Raw genomic sequence first — 25,236 nt, 5'->3', positions numbered from 1 at the left:
CTTCTTGAGCACGAGTACCGGGTTAGCTAACCATTCTGGATGAAAGACTTCAACAATAAACCCGGCCGCCAAGAGCCGGGCCACCTCCTCACCAATGGCTTTCCGCCTCTCCTCATTAAACCGCCGAAGGAATTGGCTGACCGGCTTAAATTTCGGATCAATATTGAGAGTGTGCTCAGCGAGTTCTCTAGGTACACCTGGCATGTCAGAAGGTTTCCACGCAAAAATGTCCCTGTTCTCACGGATGAACTCGATGAGCGCGCTTTCCTATTTCGGATCCAGATTGGCACTGATGCTAAACTGCTGAGATGAGTCACCTGGAACGAAGTCAACAAGCTTAGTCTCATCAGCTGACTTAAATTTCATTGCTGGCTCATGCTCCGTGGTCGGTTTTTTCAGAGATGTCATATCTGCCGGGTCAACATTGTCCTTGTAAAACTTCAACTCCTCTGTTGCACAAACAGATTCTGCATAAGCCGCGTCACCTTCCTCACACTCCAAGGCTATCTCATAACTCTCGATCCAGGCTCCAGGTTGTAAATCAGCCGTGTAATTAGGCACCTTCCTAGGCCCTTTGAAATCCTTGGGCAGACGTTCATTGCGGAGAGCCGGCACCAGACAAGGGACACCTCCAGTCCTCGTAGGTATACCCACGTCGATGGAAGCCGTCGGATAAGCCGGGGGTGGCTGGTAAGCCGTCAACTGAGGCACCTGCTCCGCCTCTTGCCGTGCTCTGTCTTGGTCTACCGCAGGAAAGGCTCCGTTATGAGCCAGGTCGTGGCCAGGAGGCAAGTCATGGCGTCGGACATTACTTGAGCCGGTCGCTGAGACCATGTGTCTGCTATAACTCGGGCTTCGGCCTGGGCGAGGGGTTGAATGAATCCTGTCCCGGCTATAAGAATATGCCTCTTGCTACGCCAGAGCCATCTGAAGGAGTTCTCTGACCCGGCGGGTTTCAACCGTCGTTGGAGAGTCACCATCAATTGGGAGAGCCGCCAGCCGCGCAGCCGCGGCGACCATGTTTTCCAACGGGTTGGCATAATGACCCGGTGGTATTGGCACGTACTGAGGCGGGGCAGGGTTCACCCGGGGAGGTCCCATCACTTGGGGCTGAATTGGCGTTCTAGCCCCGGGCACTATGATCTCTGGCGGGTTACTAGGCCCTGCCCCAAGCATGTTGAAGAGGTTTCGAGGATCGTAAACCGGAGGGAGTCGAGATTGGGCCTTTTGATGCCTCCTTCTCATGACCTCATTGGACGCATTTTGATCCATCGTGAGCCGGAAAGATTGTGCCTGGACCAGCTGAGTCTGGGCGTCGAGAGCCGCCCTCTCTACAGCCATCCTGATCCCTTCCGCCGCCAGATCCTCCTTGGCTTTTGCTAGATCCAACTTTAACTGTGCCACCTCCGCGTCATGCTGAACTTGATCCGCCGGGGCAACCGTAGCGGTCAACAAGACCGTCATCTTGTCTGTGAGATCCATCAGCACCCGAGCCGGCGAGGGCACAGGGCTTCCTGACCCGGCGGCGGGGTTTTGAACAGGTTGTGCGCCGGCCATGAAGATTCCAACCCGGCTCGGCGGCTCAAAGGGGTCCGGAATGCTGTCGCCATCGGAACAACCCCTGAGCCTGCCATCTTGAAGTTGATACAACAAGTTTGACTCATCCGTAGACGACTCGCCGTCAGAGCCGGCGGCCGTCTCATCACCAGATCCAGATCCTTTAGAGAGTTCTCCATGGACACATCCCACGAAAGCATGTTTCAAGGCAGGTAGAGCCCGGGCGGGTCGTGCACGCTGAGCCGTCTCGATGAGATCGGCGCAGAGATCCTGCTCAGGGCCCGGCTCACCAATCTTGCCGATGAAGACATGAATTCCGCCGAAGCTGACCCGGTACCCGTACTCGATTGAGCCGGCGTCGGGGCCCCAGTTTGCATCGTCGATGTAGAGCTTGCCGCGACGACTCTTGGTCATCCGGCCCATAGCGTATCCCTTGAGCCCTTCGAAGCTGCCCTTCAAGAACTCAAATCCACCGTGCGCCGGCCCCACGGTGGGCGCCAACTGTCGTGGAATTGTCACGGCAGATGTCCTCATGCAAGGACTTAGTCGTGGAGCCATCGCAGCTAGGAAGCTTAAAGGGGTTAAACGGGACGAGGAGCACGAGGGTTATACTGGTTCGGCCCCTTACGGTGAAGGTAAAAGCCTACGTCCAGTTGAGGTGGTATTGATTAGGGTTTCGATGACCAGGAGCTAAACCGTCCTGCCTGGTTATCGATTTGGTCTTACTTATCCCCTAAACTGCCGCCGGGTCGTCCCTTTATATAGAGAGGTTGACGCCCAGCGGCTCTCAGAGTCCCGGCTGGCTCATAACAGTGCCCGGCTCGGACTCTTAACTATTCTTGCCTTACACTACCAGTTTCACCCTAACGGCGGTTATCACTATGGGCCTTAAGCCATCTCCGGGTCTTAAGCCCATTATTGACCCGCCGTCTTCAAGTTTGGTACTGGGCTTCGCGTGATAACCATTATGACGTAACCCGGCCCCTCCTGGGCGGGTGACTCTAATGGTTATATCCTCAACACCTGTAGAGCTCCTTTCTAATCACCCAGTTACGTTGTGACGTTTGGTAGTAGACAAAGTGTTCCTCCGGTAAACGGGAGTTGCATAATCTCATAGTCATAGGAACATGTATAAGTCATGAAGAAAGCAATAGCAACATACTAAACGATCGCGTAAGCTAACGGAATGGGTCAAGTCAATCACGTGATTCTCCTAATGAGGTGATCCCGTTAATCAAATGACAACTCATGTCTATGGCTAGGAAACATAACCATCTTTGATTAACGAGCTAGTCAAGTAGAGGCATACTAGTGACACTCTGTTTGTCTATGTATTCACACATGTATTATGTTTCCGGTTAATACAATTCTAGCATGAATAATAAACATTTATCATGATATAAGGAAATAAATAATACTTTATTATAGTCTCTAGGGCATATTTCCTTCAGTCTCCCACTTGCACTAGAGTCAATAATCTAGTTCACATCGCCATGTGATTTAACATCAATAATTCACATCACCATGTGATTAACACCCATAGTTCACATTGTCATGTGACCAACACCCAAAGGGTTTACTAGAGTCAATAATCTAGTTCACATCGCTATGTGATTAACACCCAAAGAGTAGTAAGGTGTGATCATGTTTTGATTGTGAGATAATTTTAGTCAACGGGTCTGTCACATTCAGATCCGTAAGTATTTTGCAAATTTCTATGTCTACAATGCTCTGCACGGAGCTACTCTAGCTGATTGATCCCACTTTCAATATGTATCTAGACCGAGACTTAGAGTCATCTAGATTAGTGTCAAAACTTGCATCGACGTAACCCTTTACGACGAACCTTTTGTCACTTCCATAATCGAGAAACATATCCTTATTCCACTAAGGATAATTTTGACCGCTGTCCAGTGATCTACTCCTAGATCACTATTGTACTCTCTTGCCAAAATCAGTGTAGGGTATACAATAGATCTGGTACACAGCATGACATACTTTATAGAACCTACGGCCGAGGCATAGGGAATGACTTTCATTCTTTTTCTATCTTCTGTCGTGGTCGGGCTTTGAGTCTTACTCAATTTCACACCTTGTAACACAGGCAAGAAACTCTTTCTTTGACTGTTCCATTTTGAACCACTTCAAAATCTTGTTAAGGCATATACTCATTGAAAAAACTTATCAAGCATCTTGATCTATCTCTATAGATCTTGATGCTTAATATGTAAGCAGCTTCATCGAGGTCTTTCTTTGAAAAACTCCTTTCAAACACTCATTTATGCTTTGCAGAATAATTCTACATTATTTCCGATCAACAATATGTCATTCACATATACTTATCAGAAATGCTGTAGTGCTCCCACTCACTTTCTTGTAAATACAGGCTTCACCGCAAGTCTGTATAAAACTATATCCTTTGATCAACTTATCAAAGCGTATATTCCAACTCCGAGATGCTTGCACCAGTCCATAGATGGATCGCTGGAGCTTGCATATTTTGTTAGCACTTTTAGGATTGACAAAACCTCCTGGTTGCATCATATACAACTCTTCTTTAATAAATCCATTAAGGAATGCAGTTTTGTTTATCCATTTGCCATATTTCATAAAATGCGGCAATTGCTAACATGATTCAGACAGACTTAAGCATAGATACGAGTGAGAAACTCTCATCGTAGTCAACACCTTGAACTTGTCGAAAACCTTTTTGCGACAATTCTAGCTTTGTAGACAGTAACACTACTATCACTGTCTGTCTTCCTCTTGAAGATCCATTTGATCTCAATGGCTCGCCGATCATTGGGCAAGTCAATCAAAGTCCATACTTTGTTCTCATATATGGATCTCATCTCAGATTTCATGGCCTCAAGCCATTTCGCGGAATCTGGGCTCATTATCGCTTCCTCATAGTTCGTAGGTTCGTCATGGTCAAATAACATGACCTCTAGAACAGGATTACCGTACCACTCTGGTGTGGATCTCACTCTGGTTTACCTATGAGGTTTGGTAGTAACTTGATGTGAAGTTACATGATCATCATCATTAACTTCCTCACTAATTGGTGTAGGAGTCACAGGAACAGATTTCTGTGATGAACTACTTTCCAATACGGGAGCAGGTACAGTTACCTCATCAAGTTCTACTTTCCTCCCACTCACTTCTTTCGAGAGAAACTCCTTCTCTAGAAAGGATCCATTCTTAGCAACGAATGTCTTGCCTTCGGATCTGTGACAGAAGGTGTACCCAACTGTCTCCTTTGGGTATCCTATGAAGACACATTTCTCCGATTTGGGTTTGAGCTTATCAGGATGAAACCTTTTCACATAAGCATCGCAACCCCAAACTTTAAGAAACGACAACTTTGGTTTCTTGCCAAACCACAGTTCATAAGATGTCGTCTCAACGGATTTAGATGGTACCTTATTTAACGTGAATGCAGCTGTCTCTAATGCATAACCCCAAAACGATAGTGGTAGATCGGTAAGAGACATCATATATCGCACCATATCTAATAAAGTACGGTTACGATGTTCGGACACACCATTACACCGTGGTGTTCCAGGTGGCGTGAGTAGTGAAACTATTTCACATTGTTTTAACTGAAGGCCAAACTCGTAACTCAAATACTCTTCTCCACGATCAGATCGTAGAAACTTTATTTTCTTGTTACGATGATTTTCCACTTCACTCTGAAATTATATGAACTTTTCAAATGTTTCAGACTTCTGTTTCATTAAGTAGATATACCCATATCTGCTCAAATCATCTGTGAAGGTCAGAAAATAATGATACCTGCTACGAGCCTCAATATTCATCGGACCACATACATCTGTATGTATGATTTCCAACAAATCTTTTGCTCTCTCCATAGTTCCGGAGAACAGCGTTTTAGTCATCTTGCCCATGAGGCACGGTTCGCAAGCATCAAGTGATTCATAATCAAGTGATTCCAAAATCCCATCAGTATGGACTTTCTTCATGCGCTTTACATCAATATGACCTAAACGGCAGTGCCACAAATAAGTTTGCACTATCATTATTAACTTTGCATCTTTTGGCTTCATTATTATGAATATGTGTATCACTACGATCGAGATCCAACAAACCATTTTATTGGGTGTATGACCATAGAAGGTTTTATTCATGTAAACAGAACAACAATTATTCTCTAATTTAAATGAATAACCGTATTGCAACAAACATGATCAAATCATATTCATGCTCAACGCAAACTCCAAATAACACTTATTTAGTTTCAACACTAATCCCGAAAGTATAGGGAGTGTGCGATGATGATCATATCAATCTTGGAACTACTTCCAACACACATCGTCACCTCGCCTTTTACTAGTCTCTGTTTATTCTACAACTCCCGTTTCGAGTTACTACTTTAGCAACTGAACCAGTATCAAATACCGAGGGGTTGCTATAAACACTAGTAAAGTACACATCAATAACATGTATATCCAATATACCTTTGTTCACTTTGCCATCCTTCTTATCCACCAAATAGTTGGGGTAGTTCCGCTTCCAGTGACCAGTCCCTTTGCAGTAGAAGCACTTAGTCTCAGGCTTAGGACCAGATTTAGGCTTCTTCACTTGAGCAGCAACTTGCTTGCCGTTCTTCTTGAAGTTCCCCTTCTTCCCTTTGCCCTTTTCTTGAAACTAGTGGTCTCGTCAACCATCAACACTTGATGTTTTTCTTGATTTCTACCTTCGTCGATTTCAGCATCACGAAGAGCTCGGGAATTACTTTCGTCATCCCTTGCATACTATAGTTCATCACGAAGTTCTACTAACTTGGTGATGGTGACTAGAGAATTCTGTCAATCACTATTTATCTGGAAGATTAACTCCCACTTGATTCAAGCGATTGTAGTACCCAGACAATCTGAGCACATGCTCACTGCTTGAGCTATTCTCCTCCATCTTTTAGCTATAGAACTTGTTGGAGACTTCATATCTCTCAACTCGGGTATTTGCTTGAAATATTAACTTCAACTCCTGGAACATCTCATATGGTCCATGATGTTCAAAACGTCTTTGAAGTCCCGATTCTAAGCCGTTAAGCATGGTGCACTAAACTATCAAGTAGTCATCATATTGAGCTAGCCAAACGTTCATAACGTCTGCATCTGCTCCTGCAATAGGTCTGTCACCTAGCGGTGCATCAAGGGCATAATTCTTCTGTACAGCAATGAGGATAATCCTCATATCACGGATCCAATCCGCATCATTGCTACTAACATCTTTCAACTTAGTTTTCACTAGGAACATATCAAAAATAAAACAGGGGAGCTAAACCCGAGCTATTGATCTACAACATAGATATTCTAATACTACCAGGACTAAGTTCATGATAAATTAAAGTTCAATTAATCATATTACTTAAGAACTCCCACTTAGATAGACATTCCTCTAATCATCTAAGTGATCACGTGATCCATATCAACTAAACCATGTCCGATCATCACGTGAGATGGAGTAGTTTTCAATGGTGAACATCACTATGTTGATCATATCTTGTATATGATTCACGCTCGACCTTTTGGTCTCCAGTGTTCCGATGCCATATCTGCATATGCTAGGCTCGTCAAGTTTGACCTGAGTATTCGGCGTGTGCAAAACTGGCTTGCACCGTTGTAGATGGACGTAGAGCTTATCACACCCGATCATCACGTGGTGTCTGGACACGACGAACTTTGGCAACGGTGCATACTCAGGGAGAACACTTTTATCTTGAAATTTTAGTGAGAGATCATCTTATAATGCTACCGTCAATCAAAGCAAGATAAGATGCATAAAAGATTAACATCACATGCAATCATTATAAGTGATATGATATGGCCATCATCATCTTGTGCTTGTGATCTCCATCTCCGAAGCACCGTCATGATCACCATCGTCACCGGCGCGACACCTTGATCTCCATCGTAGTATTGTTGTCGTCTCGCCAACTTATTGCTTTTACGACTATCGCTACCGCTTAGTGATAAAGTAAAACAATTACATGGCGATTGCATTGCATACAATAAAGCGACAACCATATGGCTCCTGCCAGTTGCCGATAACTCGGTTACAAAACATGATCATCTCATACAATAAAATATAGCATCATGTCTTGACCATATCACATCACAACATGCCCTGCAAAAACAAGTTAGACGTCCTCTACTTTGTTGTTGCAAGTTTTACGTGGCTGCTACGGGCTTAGCAAGAACCGTTCTTACCTACGCATCAAAACCACAACGATAGTTTGTCAAGTTGGTGTTGTTTTAACCTTCGCAAGGACCGGGCGTAGCCACACTCGGTTCAACTAAAGTGAGAGAGACAGACACCCGCCAGTCACCTTTAAGCAACGAGTGCTCTCAATGGTGAAACCAGTCTCGCGTAAGCGTACGCGTAATGTCGGTCCGGGCCGCTTCATCTCACTATACCGCTGAACCAAAGTATGACATGCTGGTAAGTAGTATGACTTACATCGCCCACAACTCACTTGTGTTCTACTCGTGCATAGCATCAACGCATAAAACCAGGCTCGGATGCCACTGTTGGGGAACGTAGTAATTTCAAAAAAATTCCTACGCACACGCAAGATCATGGTGATGCATAGCAACGAGAGGGGAGAGTGTTGTCCACGTACCCTCGTAGACCGAAAGCGGAAGCGTTATCACAACGCGGTTGATGTAGTCGTACGTCTTCACGATCTGACCGATCAAGTACCGAACGCACGGCACCTCCGAGTTCAGAACACGTTCAGCTCGATGACGTTCCTCGAACTCCTATCCAGCCGAGTGTTGAGGGAGAGTTTCGTCAGCACGACGGCGTGGTGACGATGATGATGTTCTACCGACGCAGGGCTTCGCCTAAGCTCCGCAACGATATTATCGAGGTGTAATATGGTGGAGGGGGGCACCGCACACGGCTAAAATATCGTATATCAATTGTGTGTCCATGGGGTGCCCCCCTGCCCCCGTATATAAAGGAGCAAGGGGGAGGCGGCCGACCAAGGGGAGAGGCGCGCCAAGGGGGGAGTCCTACTCCCACCGGGAGTATGACTCCTCCTTTCCTTGTTGGAGTAGGAAAAGGGAAGGGAGAAGGAGAAAGAAGGAAGGGGGCGCCCCCTTCCCTAGTCCAATTCGGACTAGTCCATGGGGAGGGGTGCGGCCTCCCTTTGGGGTCTTTCTCTCCTTTCCCGTATGGCCCATTAAGGCCCAATACGAATTCCCGTAACTCTCCGGTACTCCGAAAAATACCCGAATCACTCGGAACCTTTCCGAAGTCCGAATATAGTCGTCCAATCACTACAGGAAACAGCTACTTTGCCGTCTGCCATGGCGGACGGCAAAGGCTCGAAAGGCGGACGGCAAAAGGCTCCGGCAAAGAAGGCTACGGTAAACAGCGGCTTTGCCGTCTGCTTCCTGGCGGCGGACGGCAAAGGCTCTTTGCCGTCTGCGGCGGACGGCAAAGAGGGCGGACGGCAATAATTGCGCTGTCAGTCCGTTAAGTGGCTAACGGCAGACCTTTGCCGTCCGCCACAGACGGCAAAATTTCTCTGGTCTTTGCCGCCCGCCTTATGATGTCATCTACACGTCACTAGATGGCAGGTTCTTTGCCGTCTGCCACTGATGGCAAAGTGCAGGTTCTTTGCCGTCTGCCACGGACGGCAAAGTCTTTGCCGTCTGCCACTGTAGGCAAACTGACCAAATGGGTCAGCTCCCAGGAAGCACAGTTGGCTGCCACGTGGCTTCTTTGCCGTCCGCGGCAGACGGCAAAGAGCTCTTTGCCGTCGGTGGCAGACGGCAAAGAGCCTGCATATTGTCTGTTTTTTCTGTTTTTTATTAAATCCCACAATATGCACAGAAAATATATAAGTTTCATATCACATATCCAGCACATATCCAACACATATCCAGCACATAAGTTTCATATCACATATCACATCAGTTTCATCCATACACATTGTTCATACATAAGGAAGTTCCATCCATACACATTGTTCCATCCATACACATTGTTCCATCCATATATATATTACAATGCAAAGTGTCATGAAGATAGCAAGCTAGATACAATGCAAAGTTTCATCAAAGGAAAAGCAAGCACTCCATCATAGCAAGCTAGCTTCCATCAAGTGAATGAAATCTGCAAAATGGTAAATAAGAAAGTTAGAAATAGGTGACTAGAACAAGAAGAAGACTAGAACAAGAAGAAGACTAGAACAAGAAGTATATGTCATTTATGAGCTAACTTAGGTGAAATGGATCATATATGAGCTAACTAAGTTGAAATGGGTTGTTTATGAGCTAACTTAGTTGAAATGGATCATTTATGAGCTAACTTAGTTGAAATGGGTCGTTTATGAGCTAACTAAGGTGAAGGGCATCGTTTTTGAGCTAAGTAAGGTGAAATGGGTCATTTTGGAGCTAACCTAGGTGAAATGGGTCATTTTGGAGCTAACCTAGGTGAAATGGGTCATTTTAAAGCTAACGTAGGTAACATGGATCATTTAGGAGCTCATCTACGTAAAATGGGTCATTTTAGAGCTAATTTAGTTGAAATGGATCTTTTTGAGCTAACTTAGGTGAAATGGATCATTTAAGAGCTAATTTAGGTGAAATGGATCGTTTTTAGCTCACTTAGGTCAAATGGATCGTTTATGAGCTAAATTAGTTGAAATGGATCGTTTATGAGATAACCTAGGTAAGATGGGTCATTTTGGAGTTAACCTAGGTGAAATGGGCCATTTTAAAGCTAACGTAGGTAAAATGGATCATTTAGGAGCTAATGTAGGTAAAATGGGTCATTTTTGAGCTAACTTGGATGAACTGCATCATTTATAAGCTAACCTAGGTAAAATGGGTCATTTTGGAGGAAAATAAGCTAACTCTAGGTCATTATGGTAAGCATATTGGAGGAAATAAAGCTAAGTCTAGGTCTTTATGCATTTGTTAAGCAAAACACTAGAGAAACTTACCGTGATCAGGGAGGTGTAGGAGCGGGGTGGCTAGTGCCGCTACCTGGAGAAGGATCGTGCGATGCGTTTCTGGAGTTAAGCTGCACCAAAGATCATTTCCAATGTCTCGTTAGCATTACGACACTCAAATGTTAAGACTACCAAGTAATGTCCATTCAAACTAAACTCACCGTGCTCCCAGGAGCAATCACTGGCATCGGCGGAGCGGGCTGACCGGACTTCTCGCACACAGACTGCACATTTGGTTTTCAGAACAGAGTCATACTAGTTAGTAATGAGACTCAAATGTTAAGACTAGCAAGTAATCTGCAGAAGAAACTTACCACAAGGAGCTCGTACATGGCCCTTGCCTGCATGTCATTCCGTGCCCTCTCCTCCTCCATCATCTTTCTCGTCCTCTCCTCCATCTCCCGCTGCCTCTCCGCCGCCTCCGCCAGAAGTTTCTCCGTTCTATCTCTCTCAGTCTGTATAGCAGCCTGCAACACCACTCACATGACCATTTGTAATCATTGATGGAAGCGCACACAATGTAATGGAGAAAGATAACTGAGTACGTATCACTAACCTTGATGGCGAGTTGCACTGGCCGTTCACGAGGCCTTATCTCAGGAGCGGAGCTCGACTGGCGCGCCTTGATCTCCGGGAGAGTGCTAGGACAACGGATAAGTCCATCTCCAATGGCTATGGAGCCATGGGACCTCCCGCCACCAGATATCATCACCAGCTCTGGATCAATGGGACCCTGGCTCGGGTTAAAGTCCTCCCCTTTCCTCGCCTTCCCCTCATCTCTATATCTCACGAGCTTGTTGTGGGAGGAGATGTTGGTGAAGTTGTTTGCATCATCGAGGTCAGACTGAGAGAAAGCCTTGACTTTCTTGAAAGAGCCAGTGTGGGCCATGGCATACAGGTCGTACACCTCTGGCACCTTATCCGCCTTATTGTAGCGTGCCTGAAAGAGAGAAACAATGAAAATTAGTAATTAAAGGGCTCAAGCTAGCATGATGAATGAATTGCATGAATCATGAAGCAAACCACATACCCAGTTGCGCCCGAACTGATATAAGTTGGAGCTGCCTTGATGGTGTGGCACACCTTCCATTTGGGCACGTTTGTCCTTGGCCTGGTTGTGGAGGGCTAGCCATTCTTGTGAGCACCACTCATCGACCAACACCTCCCAACAATCCATCCGATCCGCACACCATCTCGGAGGCGCCTAAGTTAGCAAATAGAAACTTGAGCGCTACGGCTAAGAATTACTAAATGAAGGAACTTAAGTAGAAGGCCTTAAGAATTACCTTCATGTACTGCTCCTTACTCAGGAACTTATCGCGGCACGCCGGCTTGGTCTTCTTGATACCACGCAAGGCGTAGTAGTCTCGAACAGCCTGCACCCGAGCCTCGTGCCGTAAGTTCTGGAGTAGGCGCTTGCAGACGTTCTGGATAACATTTGCGCTGTCCTCCTCGTATCCCTCCTCACACCTGTAGAATGTCTGCAATCAAATGAGACAATATTGATTAGTACAATTAATAACTAGCTAGTTGAAGATTTTGAAATGTGTAAAGGAGAAATTACCCAGAACGTCCTGATCACCATGTCTGCCCTCGTGTCGCACACGACACCGTCGATAATGACATCCGGCGGGGCCGGGGCAGCCACGTAGTGCTCCCAGCTCAACCCAAGCTCTGGAAGCCGACCCTCACCAGGCAACGTGACAAACCCCGGGAAGTTTTGCCGGCAAAGAACTCCAAGGACGGAGTTGGGCCGGCGGACACTATGATGGTGGTCCCAACCCCTGCAGCATGACAAGGCCAACGCATTAGTTATTTGAAGAAACGTGAATGCAGAAGGTACAAAAATATTAAATGCACTTACGTACCTCTCCCCATCAGGGAAGATCAACCACCTCTGCTCGCGGGTCGCCGGCACGGACGGGAGCCGTGTAGCACCACGCTGGTAGACGGTGCCACCCTCCTCCTCAAGATCAGTCGGCTCCCCGCCATCATCAGCATGGCCACTCGGCTCCTCGGGCTGATCCGGCCAGGTACCCCATCCGGACGTGTGCTCCTCCGGGGTCTCGTGGGCCGAACTCTCGTGGGCCGAAGGCCAGTCGACCCGAGGCTCGTGGGCCCAAGACCCGTGGACCGGAGGCTCGTGGACCGGAGTCCGTGTAGCCTCCTCCTCGGACGAGTCCACCCTAGCAGTCACGTGCTCGGGTGAAACAGCTGGGGGTGGCGGCGAGGAAGGCGCCCTAGCAGTCACCCTACCTCCTCTCCCGCGACCACGTGCCCCACCTCCTCTCTTCCTACCTCGTCCCCTGCTGGGCACCGCGGTCGACGAAGAAGGGCCCGGCGGTGTGGACATACTGTCCAGCAACGCTCGGCGGAGAGGTACGTCTGGAATCGAAGACCTCAGACCACGCGCCGACGAAGAAGGGGCCTTGGCGCGCTCCCGACCAGCGCCCACCATCTTTCAACACCTGCCATGACAAACAGTAAACGAAATTAGTACAACATAAAAAAAAGACCGACATGAATAATAATATGTGTATCACTTAAGTGTATCATCATCAAGTACAACATTAAAAAATTTAATACCTGACACTACTAATAATCTCGATCAGTATCATCAATAAATGCATAATCATCATCATCACTATAATCAATGACGGGCTCATAGGGTTCAGTGGCATCAACATGTGCAAGGCCACCTTGACGTAATCGGTCAAGCAATGACAGGTCATCCGCAGCAGTAACCTCTTCTTGTTCCGGCTCTTCTTGTTCCTCCTCTGGGGTGATGTCGGATTCACTGTCGCTGTCTACTTCAATGTTTTGGGGTGAAGTATAGCGGTTCTTGAAACGCTTTTTGGAAAGACGTGTCTCTTGGAAGAATTCTCCTTCATATGTGTCTGGGTTAATGTGAGGTTCATAATCCTCTTCCTTTGGGGGAGATAGTCTAGCACGTGGCGGCACTTCATAAACGACATCCCAACCTTTCAGATTTGGATTAGTTTGGCAGGCCCACGGTAGATAGAATACTTGGGTCGCCTGTTGAGCCGTAATATAGACATCAGGAACATCTAAATGGGTGCTTTGGTTGATTTCAACTAGCCCTATATGTTCATGAGTCCTTCTAGTCTCCTTCGGCTGAAACCAATAACATTTGAAGACTACGACATTCGGTGGGTTTTCACCATAGAATAGAAGTTCATAAATTGCTTCAACTCTCCCATAATACTCGGTACCTCCTTCGCCGATAGCAGATACACAACAATTTGTAGACTTTCGGTCGGCCATAGATAGCTCTTTGCCATAGGTACGAAAGCGATACCCGTTGATGTCGTATTTGTCAAATGAACGGACCTTATAGTCAAAACCATTAGCGACTTGTCTCAATTCGGCGTCCATAGACTCTGAATTAGCCTACAAGTTTAATATGAAAGGATTGTTGCATTACGCACAAATTAGCGAATGAAACCGGGATAGCCGCCTACAAATTAGCCTACAAGTCTAATAGAAATTACCGTTTGTTTGAACCAAGAGATGAAACCGGGATAGCCGCCTCCTTGCTTTGCGAGAAGCTCATACTCTTCGACAGAATCCTTTTGGATCACCGCTCCATACGAGAATAAGGCGACGTATCGACTGTATGAAATATCCAGGAATAAGAGCAGTTCAAAGGAAATAGAAGTTGCGAAACTATGTACCGAGAACTTACTCGATGTACGGCCGCACTTCTATCAGGTTGTTGAAGATATACAACGAAATGGTCCGCCATTGTTCGTTATCCAAAGATACTGGATTTGAAACACTGGCTGGTGCGAGATTCCCTTTGAATAGGCTGAGGTTGGATCCACCCTTTTTAGGGTCGTCAGCATTGTACCGAGGCTTCGGATTATGCAAATGACGATTTTTGGCTTCGTAGTGTGCTGTCACGAAGTTTGCCGCCTCCTCAGTGATGAATGCCTCAGCCATCGATGCTTCAATTCTACGTTTATTTTTACATTTTTGTCGAAGCGTCTTCTGCATCCTCTCAGTTGGGTAGCACCAACGATTTTGCACGGGCCCCCCCAATCTTGCCTCGGTCGGGAGATGCAAAATCAAATGTTGCATTGGATTAAAGAAGCCCGGTGGAAAGATCTTCTCTAACTTGCAGATCAACTCCGGCGCCAACTCTTCCATTTCTTCTAGCACGCCAGGCGATAGTTCTTTCGCACAAAGAACACGGAAGAAATAGCTGAGTTCTGCCAGTACTAGCCATTCATCCTCAGGGATGAAGCCACGCAACATCACCGGCATTACCCGCTCAATCCATATGTGCCAATCATGACTCTTGAGACCAAATATCTTCAATTTATCAAGACTGGCTCCCCTCTGTAGATTCGCTGCATACCCATCGGGGAACATCAACTGCATTTTCACCCACAAGATAATTTCCCTCATAGCTGGCCTTCCAAGATTGAACCATGCCTTTGGCTTCGTCCAGTTCTGCTTTCCTTTCGGTTCTTTCATGTTTTGTAACGGCCTATCACATAGCGCCTCCAGATCGACTCTAGCCTTAGTATTATCCTTTGACTTCCCATCTATGCCGAACAATGTACCAAAAAGTGCCTCGGCGATATTCTTCTCAGTGTGCATCACGTCGATGTTGTGTGGGCAAAGGAGGTCTTTGAAGTAAGGCAGATCCCATAAGCATGTTTTGTGAGTCCAGGCGTGCTTAGAATTATACCCCTTGAAGTACCCTGGACGCTCTGGATCTGGCTCGAGAGCGTTTAACTGATCCAGGGTCTGTTGGCCTGTCAATGCATGTGGTGCAGAGTTTTTGACAACTCTACCTCTGATGAAGTTCTTCTTGTCTTTCCTGAACTTATGGCGAGGATTCAGGAACTGTCTATGCATGTCGAAGCAAGAAAACTTGCGACCGGCCTGAAGCCAACGAAACTCAAGAGCTCCCTTGCATGTGGGGCACGGGAACCTTCCATGCACACACCAGCCAACGAATAGCGCATACGCCGGCAAGTCATGCGTCGAGTACATGTACCAGACACGCATTATGAAGTTCCGTTTGCTATAGGCATCGTATGTCTTGAACCCATTATCCCAGGCTTCTTGCAATTCGTCCTTAAGCGGTTGCATGTACACATTCATATTTTTCCCCGGATAGTTGGGCCCTGGAATTATCAACGTCAGGAAAATGTTCTTTCTTTGCATAATCTGTCCGGGGGGGAGATTGAGTGGAAAGACAAATACGGGCCAACAACTGTATTGGGCTGCCGTCATACCAAACACACTGAACCCATCCGTGCTGATGCCGACTCGAGGATGCCTCGGATCTGCCGCTTTGTCACCATGTAATTCATCAAACTTTTTCCACGCAACACCATCCGATGTGTGTACAATCATCAGATTCCCATCTGCATCTAGTTCGGTTCTTTTGCCCGTTTTGTGCCATGTCATCTGTCTGGCCGTCTCTTCGACCATGAAAAGACGTTGAAGTCTTGGTACGATTGGCATATACCGAAGAACACTAACGGGGATTTTGGTCTGTGTCTTCTCACCCATACCGTTGTCTACCACAACATACCTGGAAGACTTGCAAATGGGACAATAGTTCAAGTCCGCATAGTCAAGCCTAAACAAGACACATCCTTTCTCACAGGCATGTATCTTATCATAGGGCATCTTCAGTGCACGGAGGATTTTGTCCGACTGGTACAGGTTTGCAGGCATTACATGGCCTTTGGGTAGAAAGCGTCCAAATACTGTCATCATTGCATCGTAGCATTCTCTGCCCAAGTTGAACTGAGCCTTCAGAGCCATTACTTGTGAGATGGCATCCAACTGACAAAGCTCAGTGTGCTCATGGAGCGGACGTTTTGAAGACTCCAACATTTCATTGAAGGCCTTTGCAGATTCCTCCATCTCCTCGTCCGAATCCCGAGCATCATCAAAGTCTTGCACCATGTTTTCCATCCCGGTACCATGCTCGTCGGTGCGACGACGATCCACCTCAGCTCGGTCACGTTGGGCAGACTCACCATGAAATGTCCACACCGTATAATCGGGCGTAAAACCACTCTTCTGCAGGTGTTTGCCCATTTCAGCCTCTGTCCTCTTTTCCCAATTGCCGCACCGTAAACAGGGGCACCAGGTTTTCCTCTGGCCATTTGCAAATGCGGCTCGCACAAACCCCTTGGTTTTTGTGAACCATTCAGTGCTCCATTTGTTCTGACCAGTGTGACCGGTGTACATCCACGCACGATCACTCATCTTGACTTTCAGAGCTACTAGACACACAACAAATATATATATATATATATATAATTCACCATGTATGTATTCATCAGTTGATCTACTTTGTCAATTTTATTACGTCCATGCAACCTACACTCTAATAGGTAATGATAGGTCCTAATCCCACCCGAGTATGTTTAGATTGGGTTCATTTTCCCATGCTATGCCCCGGATCCTACGCAAAATTTCGGCAGCACCTCCCCGCTGTTCTCCTGATACACGTCTCTGCAATAAACAGAGAGGATGTGTACCCGGAGAACAACAGGGGAGGCACTGACGAAATTTATGCGTCGGATCCGGAGCAAAGCATATGGGAAAACGAACCCAATCTAAACATACTCGGGCTGTCCATGGATAGCGTTGGACAATTCGAAAGAATCAAGGTTATAAATATGCAAATGCATGCATATTTATAACTATGACGCTTTCGAACGGGAGACACATATTGGTTACGCATACTGATGATTCAAGACACATATATATCTAGCTATCAAGTTTCATCGGAATAGATCAAATAATTAATGGGGGAGGAGGACATGTCATTTGTGCTCACCCACGAACGAAGGGGCAGAGCTCGTCAAACGCACGGCGAGGTCGTCGAACACCAAACCTCGCAGCGATGAAACAACTGCACATTTAAAACTACCCGATCAACACAATTATATATGATGTTTTTCATAACAAAATCGAAAGATATATGACCTAACTAATAATTCACAAATATATGACCCCGTCGGCTTCTGGAAGGCCAAAGAACACCTTTTCGGGAGGTGTCGGGGGTCGGGGTGTCGTGTCGGTCTCGGGGTGCCGTGTCGGGGTCGGGGTCTCGGGGTCGGGGTGTCGGGTCGGGTGCCGGGTCGGGGTCGGGGTGCCGTGTCGGTGTCGGGGTCGGGGTGTCGGGTCAGGCTCGGGGTCGGGGTGTCGGGGTCGGGGTCGGGGTCGGGGTCGGGGTGTCGGGGTGTCGGGGGTGTCGTGTCGGGGGTCGGGGTGTCGTGTCGGTGTCGGGGTGCCGTGTCGGTGTCGGGGTGCCGTGTCGGGGTCGGGGTGCTGTTTCGGGGTCGGGGGTCGGGGTGTCGTGTCGGGGTCAGGGGGTTAGGGGGTCGGGTGTCGGGGTGGAGTCGGGGTGTGGTGTCGGGGTTGGGGGGTCAGGGGGTCTTCTCATTCTTCTACTACTTCTACTTCTTCTCATTCTTCTACTTCTTCTCATCCCCCGTCTTCTTCTTCTTCTTCTTCTTCTTCTTCTTTCTCCTCCTCCTCCTCCTCCTCCTCCTCTTCTTCTTCTTCTTCTTCTTCTTCTTCTTCTTCTTCTTCTTCTTCTTCTTTCTCCTCCCCTCCTCCTCCTCCTCCTCCTCTTCTTCTTCTTCTTCTTCTTCTTCTTCTTCTTCTTCTTCTTCTTCTTCTTCTTCTTCTTCTTCTTCTTCTTCCCCCTTCTACTTAACCTAAACCTAAACTAAAAACCTTAACTAATTAAAACTAAACTATTTAAACTAATTAAACCTAAACTAATTAAACTAAATAACCTAAACTAATTAATTCTAAACTGAAAAAACTTAAACTAAAAAACCTTATCTAAACAGAAAAAAACAAAAAAACAGAAAAAAAATGGGAGGGGCTCACTGTGGGGGGCGGCGACGGGTCGGGGAGGGGCCGGCGACGGGGGCCGGGGCGGGGCGGTGGAGGAGGCGGGGCGGCGGGGGGCCCGGCCGGCGGGGGGCCGGGGCGGGGCGGTGGAGGAGGCGGGGCGGCGGGGGCCGGGGCGGCGGGGTGCCGGGGCGGGGCGGTGGAGGAGGCGGCGGGGGGCGCGGGGCGGCGGGGCGGCGGTGGGGCGCGGGGCGGCGCGGGGCCGGGACGGGGGGGCGACGGGGCGGTGGGCTGGCGGGGAGCCGGGGCGGCGGGGCGACGGGGCGACGGGGCGGCGGCGCGCGGCGGGCGGCGGCGGCGGCGGCGGGGTGGGAGGAGAAGGGCGAGGCGAGGACGAAGTGAGTAACGGGCGGGGGGTACCTGTCGTTAGGCAAGTGCCCTCTTTGCCGTCCGCCAGCCTTTGCCGTCCGCCTTTCTGCCTCTTTGCCGTCCGCTAGCGGACGGCAAAGAGGTGGGCCGTTAGGATTTTTTCAAACGAGCGGGGGGTGGGGGCCACCACACTCTTTGCCGTCTGCTGGCAGACGGCAACGAGCTGGCAGATGGCAAAGAGCTTCTTTGCCGTCAGCCTTTTCTTTGCCGTCTGCTTATGTTTAGCTGATGGCAAAGAGCTTCTTTGCCGTCAGCTAGCAGACGGCAAAGAGCTGACAGATGGCAAATTAGCTGATTCCAGTAGTGAATATATCGATCTTTACCTCTCGGCCATTTCGAGACTCCTCGTCATGTCCCCGATCTCATGCGGGACTCCGAACTCCTTCGGTACATCAAAATACATAAACTCATAATAAACCTGTCATCGTAACGTTAAGCGTGCGGACCCTACGGGTTCGAGAACTATGTAGACATGACCGAGACACCTCTCCGGTCAATAACCAATAGCGGAACCTGGATGCTCATATTGGTACCCACATATTCTACGAAGATCTTTATCGGTCAAACCGCATAACAACATACGTTGTTCCCTTTGTCATCGGTATGTTACTTGCCCGAGATTCGATCGTCGGTATCTCAATACCTAGTTCAATCTCGTTACCGGCAAGTCTCTTTACTTGTTCCGTAATACATCATCACGCAACTAACTCATTAGTTACAATGCTTGCAAGGCTTGTAGTGATGTGCATTACCGAGTGGGCCCAGAGATACCTCTCCGACAATCGGAGTGACAAATCCTAATCTCGAAATACGCCAACCCAACAAGTACCTTTGGAGACACCTGTAGAGCTCCTTTATAATCACCCAGTTACGTTGTGACGTTTGGTAGCACACAAAGTGTTCCTCCGGTAAACGGGAGTTGCATAATCTCATAGTCATAGGAACATGTATAAGTCATGAAGAAAGCAATAGCAACATACTAAACGATCGAGTGCTAAGCTAACGGAATGGGTCAAGTCAATCACGTCATTCTCCTAATGAGGTGATCCCGTTAATCAAATGACAACTCATGTCTATGGCTAGGAAACATAACCATCTTTGATTAACGAGTTAGTCAAGTAGAGGCATACTAGTGACACTCTGTTTGTCTATGTATTCACACATGTATTATGTTTCCGGTTAATACAATTCTAGCATGAATAATAAACATTTATCATGATATAAGGAAATAAATAATACTTTATTATTGCCTCTAGGGCATATTTCCTTCAGTCTCCCACTTGCACTAGAGTCAATAATCTAGTTCACATCGCCATGTGATTTAACATCAATAATTCACATCACCATGTGATTAACACCCATAGTTCACATTGTCATGTGACCAACACCCAAAGGATTTACTAGAGTCAATAATCTAGTTCACATCGCTATGTGATTAACACCCAAAGAGTACTAAGGTGTGATCATGTTTTGATTGTGAGATAATTTTAGTCAACGGGTCTGCCACATTCAGATCCGTAAGTATTTTGCAAATTTCTATGTCTACAATGCTCTACACGGAGCTACTCTAGCTGATTGATCCCACTTTCAATATGTATCTAGACCGAGACTTAGAGTCATCTAGATTAGTGTCAAAACTTGCATCGACGTAACCCTTTACGACGAACCTTTTGTCACTTCCATAATCGAGAAACATATCCTTATTCCACTAAGGATAATTTTGACCGCTGTCCAGTGATCTACTCCTAGATCACTATTGTACTCTCTTGCCAAAATCAGTGTAGGGTATACAATAGATCTGGTACACAGCATGGCATACTTTATAGAACCTATGGCCGAGGCATAGGGAATGACTTTCATTCTTTTTCTATCTTCTGCCGTGGTCGGGCTTTGAGTCTTACTCAATTTCACACCTTGTAACACAGGCAAGAAACTCTTTCTTTGACTGTTCCATTTTGAACCACTTCAAAATCTTGTTAAGGTATATACTCATTGAAAAAACTTATCAAGCGTCTTGATCTATCTCTGAAGATTGAAAAAGTTTGAAAATGTCAAAAGTATGAAACAATTGCTTGGCTTGTCATCGGGGTTGTGCATGATTTAAATACTTTGTGTGGTGAAGATAGAGCATAGACAGACTATATGATTTTGTAGGGATAACTTTCTTTGGCCATGTTATTTTGAGAAGACATAATTGCTTTGTTAGTATGCTTGAAGTATTATTATTTTTATGTCAATATTAAACTTTTGTCTTGAATCTTTCAGATCTGAATATTCATACCAAAATTAAGAAGAATTACATTGAAATTATGCCAAGTAGCACTCAGCATCAAAAATTCTGTTTTTATCATTTACCTACTCGAGGACGAGCAGGAATTAAGCTTGGGGATGCCTGATACGTCTCCAACGTATCTATAATTTTTGATTGCTCCATGTTATATTATCTACTGTTTTGGACATTACTGGGCTTTATTATTCACTTTTATATTATTTTTGGGACTAACCTATTAATCGGAGGCCCAGCCTAGAATTGCTGTTTTTTGCCTATTTCAGAGGTTCACAGAAAACGAATATCAAACGGAGTCCAAATGGAATGAAACCTTCGGGAACGTGATTTTTAGGAAGAATATGATCCAGGAGACTTGGACCCTACGTCAAGAAATAATAGAGGAGGCCACGAGGTAGGGGGCGCACCTACCCCCCAGGGCGCGCCCTCCACCCTCATGGGCCCCCTGTTGCTCCACCGACGTACTCCTTCCGCCTATATATACCCACGTACCCCCAAACGATCAGATACGGAGCCAAAAACCTAATTCCACCGCCGCAACCTTTTGTACCCATGAGATCCCATCTTGGGGCCTGTTCCGGAGCTCCGCCGGAAGGGGCATCCATCACGGAGGGCTTCTACATCAACACCATAGCCTCTCCGATGAAGTGTGAGTAGTTTACCTCAGACCTTCGGGTCCATAGTTATTAGCTAGATGACTTCTTGTCTCTTTTTGGAACTCAATACAATGTTCTCCCCCTCTCTCGTGGAGATCTATTCGATGTAATCTTCTTTTTGCGGTGTGTTTGTTGAGACCGATGAATTGTGGGTTAATGATCAAGTTTATCTATGAACAATATTTGAATCTTCTCTGAATTCTTTTATGTATGATTGGTTATCTTTGCAAGTCTCTTCGAATTATCAGTTTGGTTTGGCCTACTAGATTGATCTTTCTTGCAATGGGAGAAGTGCTTAGCTTTGGGTTCAATCTTGCGGTGTCCTTTCCCAGTGACAGTAGGGGCAGCAAGGCACGTATTGTATTATTGCCATCGAGGATAACAAGATGGGTTTTTTTATCATATTGCATGAATTTATCCCTCTACACCATGTCATCTTGCTTAAGGCGTTACTCTGTTTTTATGAACTTAATACTCTAGATGCATGCTGGATAGCTGTCGATGAGTGGAGTAATAGTCGTAGATGCAGGCAGGAGTCGGTCTACTTGTCTCGGACGTGATGCCTATATACATGATCATACCTAGATATTCTCATAACTATGCTCAATTCTGTCAATTGCTCAACAGTAATTTGTTCACCCACCGTAGAATACTTATGCTCATGAGAGAAGCCACTAGTGAAACCTATGGCCGCCGGGTCTATCTTCATCATATTAATCTTCCAACACTTAGTTATTTCCTTTGATTTTTTACTTTGCTTTTATTTTACTTTGCATCTTTATCACAAAAATACCAAAAATATTATCCTATCATATCTATCAGATCTCACTCTCGTAAGTGACCGTGAAGGGATTGACAACCCCTTATCGCGTTGGTTGCGAGGATTTATTTGTTTTGTGTAGGTGCGAGGGACTCGCGCGTAGCCTCCTACTGGATTGATACCTTGGTTCTCAAAAACTGAGGGAAATACTTATGCTACTTTGCTCCATCACCCTTTCCTCTTCGAGGGAAAACCAACACAGTGCTCAAGAGGTAGCAGGGCCCACTCGGTAAGACATCATTGTAATGAGCTCAATGTGACTAAGGGGTTGGTCATGGGATGATGTGTTATGGAATGAGTAAAGAGACTTGCCATAACGAGATTGAACAAGGTATCGGTATACCGACGATCGAATCTCGGGCAAGTGCTATATCGGTAGACAAAGGGAATCGTATACGGGATTGATTGAATCCTTGACATCGTGGTTCATCCGATGAGATCATCGTGGAACATGTGGGAGCCAACATGGGTATCCAGATCCCGCTGTTGGTTATTGGCCGGAGAGATGTCTCGGTCATGTCTGCATAGTTCCCGAACCCGTAGGGTCTACACACTTAAGGTTCGATGACACTAGGGTTATAGGGAATAGATGTACGTGGTTACCAAATGTTGTTCGGAGTCCCGGATGAGATCCCAGACGTCACGAGGAGTTCCGGAATGGTCCAGAGGTGAAGATTTATATATGGGAAGTCCAGTTTCAGTCACCGGAAAGGTTTCGGGGTTTATCGGTATTGTACCGGGACCACCGAAGGGGTTCCGGGGGTCCACCGGGAGGGTCCACCTGCCCCGAAGGACCTAATGGGCTGTAGTTGGGTGGGAACCAGCCCCTTAGTGGGCTGGTGCGCCCCCCAAGGGCCCAAGGCGCCTAGGGTTGGAAACCCTAGGGGGCCGCTGCCCCCCGGGGGGGGCGGGGGCGCCCCCCTAGTTGGAAACCCTAAGGGGGCCGCTGCCCCCCGAGGGGCCGCCGCCCCCCTCTAGATGGATATAGGGGGCCGGCCCCCTCCCCTTCCCCTATATATAGTGGGGGTTTTGGGGCTGCCAGAGACACGAGTCTCCCTCTCTCTTGGCGCAGCCCTACCCCTCTCCCTCCTCGTCTCTCGCAGTGCTTGGCGAAGCTCTGCTGGAGTGCCACGCTCCTCCACCACCACCCACGCCGTCGTGCTGCTGCTGGTCGGAGTCTTCCCCAACCTCTCCCTCTCTCCTTGCTGGATCAAGGCGCGGGAGACGTCACCGGGCTGCACGTGTGTTGAACGCGGCGGCACCGTTGTTCGGTGCTTAGATCGGATTCGGCCGCAATCTAAATTGGTTCGTGTACGACTCCACCGACCGCGTTCTTGCAATGCTTCCGCATCGCGATCTTCAAAGGTATGAAGATGCACTCCCCTCTCGTTGCTAGTAACTCCATAGATTGATCTTGGTGATGCGTAGAAATTTTTTAATTTCTGCAACGATCCCCAACAGTCGACGCCGGCGGAGGCGGGAGGAACTCTGCTGGGAAAGGGGTGGTGGGGGCCTTGTCCTTGGCCTTGCTGCCGCTGGCGCCGGAGAAGAGGCCCATCTCCCCGTGGTTGTGATGGCTAGGGTTTGCCGGTGACGGGGGAGCAAAGCTTGGCATATGTGGACAGCGAGTTTGGATGAGGACGGCCCCGCCGCACGGTCGGCTTAAAAAAGGACGAGCGCCGTCGCTGACGCGTGGGCCCGTGGTCATAAATTAAGCTGACCGCGTGGGCAGCGGGTAGTTGGACGACCAGCATGTAGGGACGCGGCGGACAGCGAGAAGGCGCGCGAAGCGTCTGTTCGGCGTCTGCGCTGACGCATTTGGGGCGCAAATTTGGGCCGCAAATGCGTCGGCGTGGACGCGACGCAGACGTGATTTGGGTTTGGGTCGGCGCGTTGGGCCGCCACTTTTGTCCGCGCCGACCCAAACGAACGCAGACGGACGAAATGGGTCGGCCCTTTGAAGTTGCTCTTACGGTAATGTTTCTGTTAGGCTAACCAATAAACCTACTAAACGCTAGTGACTGAATACATCGCGAATATTATAAGAACATTGCTGCCGCACTATTTATTGTATAGAAAAACCGTATGGTTTACTTTATAGCTTGGATTTTCGAATTTCCTGAAAACTGTACGTATTACTTTATAGCTTGAATAAAGGTTCATTAAATTTGGAAAAACTTCACTGATAGTGAAAAAAGTTCATCGAATTTGGAAAAACTGAAAAAGTTCATCCAGTTTTTGAAAAAAAAATCATCGCATTTGAAAAAGTTCATCATATTTGAAAATAAGTTCACAAACTTGAAAAAAAGTTCATCGAATTTGAAAAATGTTCGCCGAATTTGAAAAAAAGTTCATCAAATTTAAAAAAATTCATCGAATTTTAAAAAAAGTTCATCAAAATTCACAGAAGTTCATCGAATTTGAAAATAAGTTCATCGATTCTGAAAAAAATTCATCAAATCTGAAAAATGTTCATCGAATTAAAAAAACGCGCACTAAAGAAAACAAAAAAAAGATGAAAAAAAAGAAAAACGAAAAAGAATAAAAAAATCGAACTTAAGAACTAAGTAAAAAAGTAAAAGACGGGCTAACCATTCACTCGTGGCTGGTGCACCTGCTGGCTATTGCAATGCGC

The sequence above is a fragment of the Triticum aestivum genome, chromosome 5D (assembly GCF_018294505.1).
Source record: "Triticum aestivum cultivar Chinese Spring chromosome 5D, IWGSC CS RefSeq v2.1, whole genome shotgun sequence".
Lineage (NCBI taxonomy): Eukaryota > Viridiplantae > Streptophyta > Magnoliopsida > Poales > Poaceae > Triticum > Triticum aestivum.
This window is presented reverse-complemented; position numbering follows the sequence as displayed.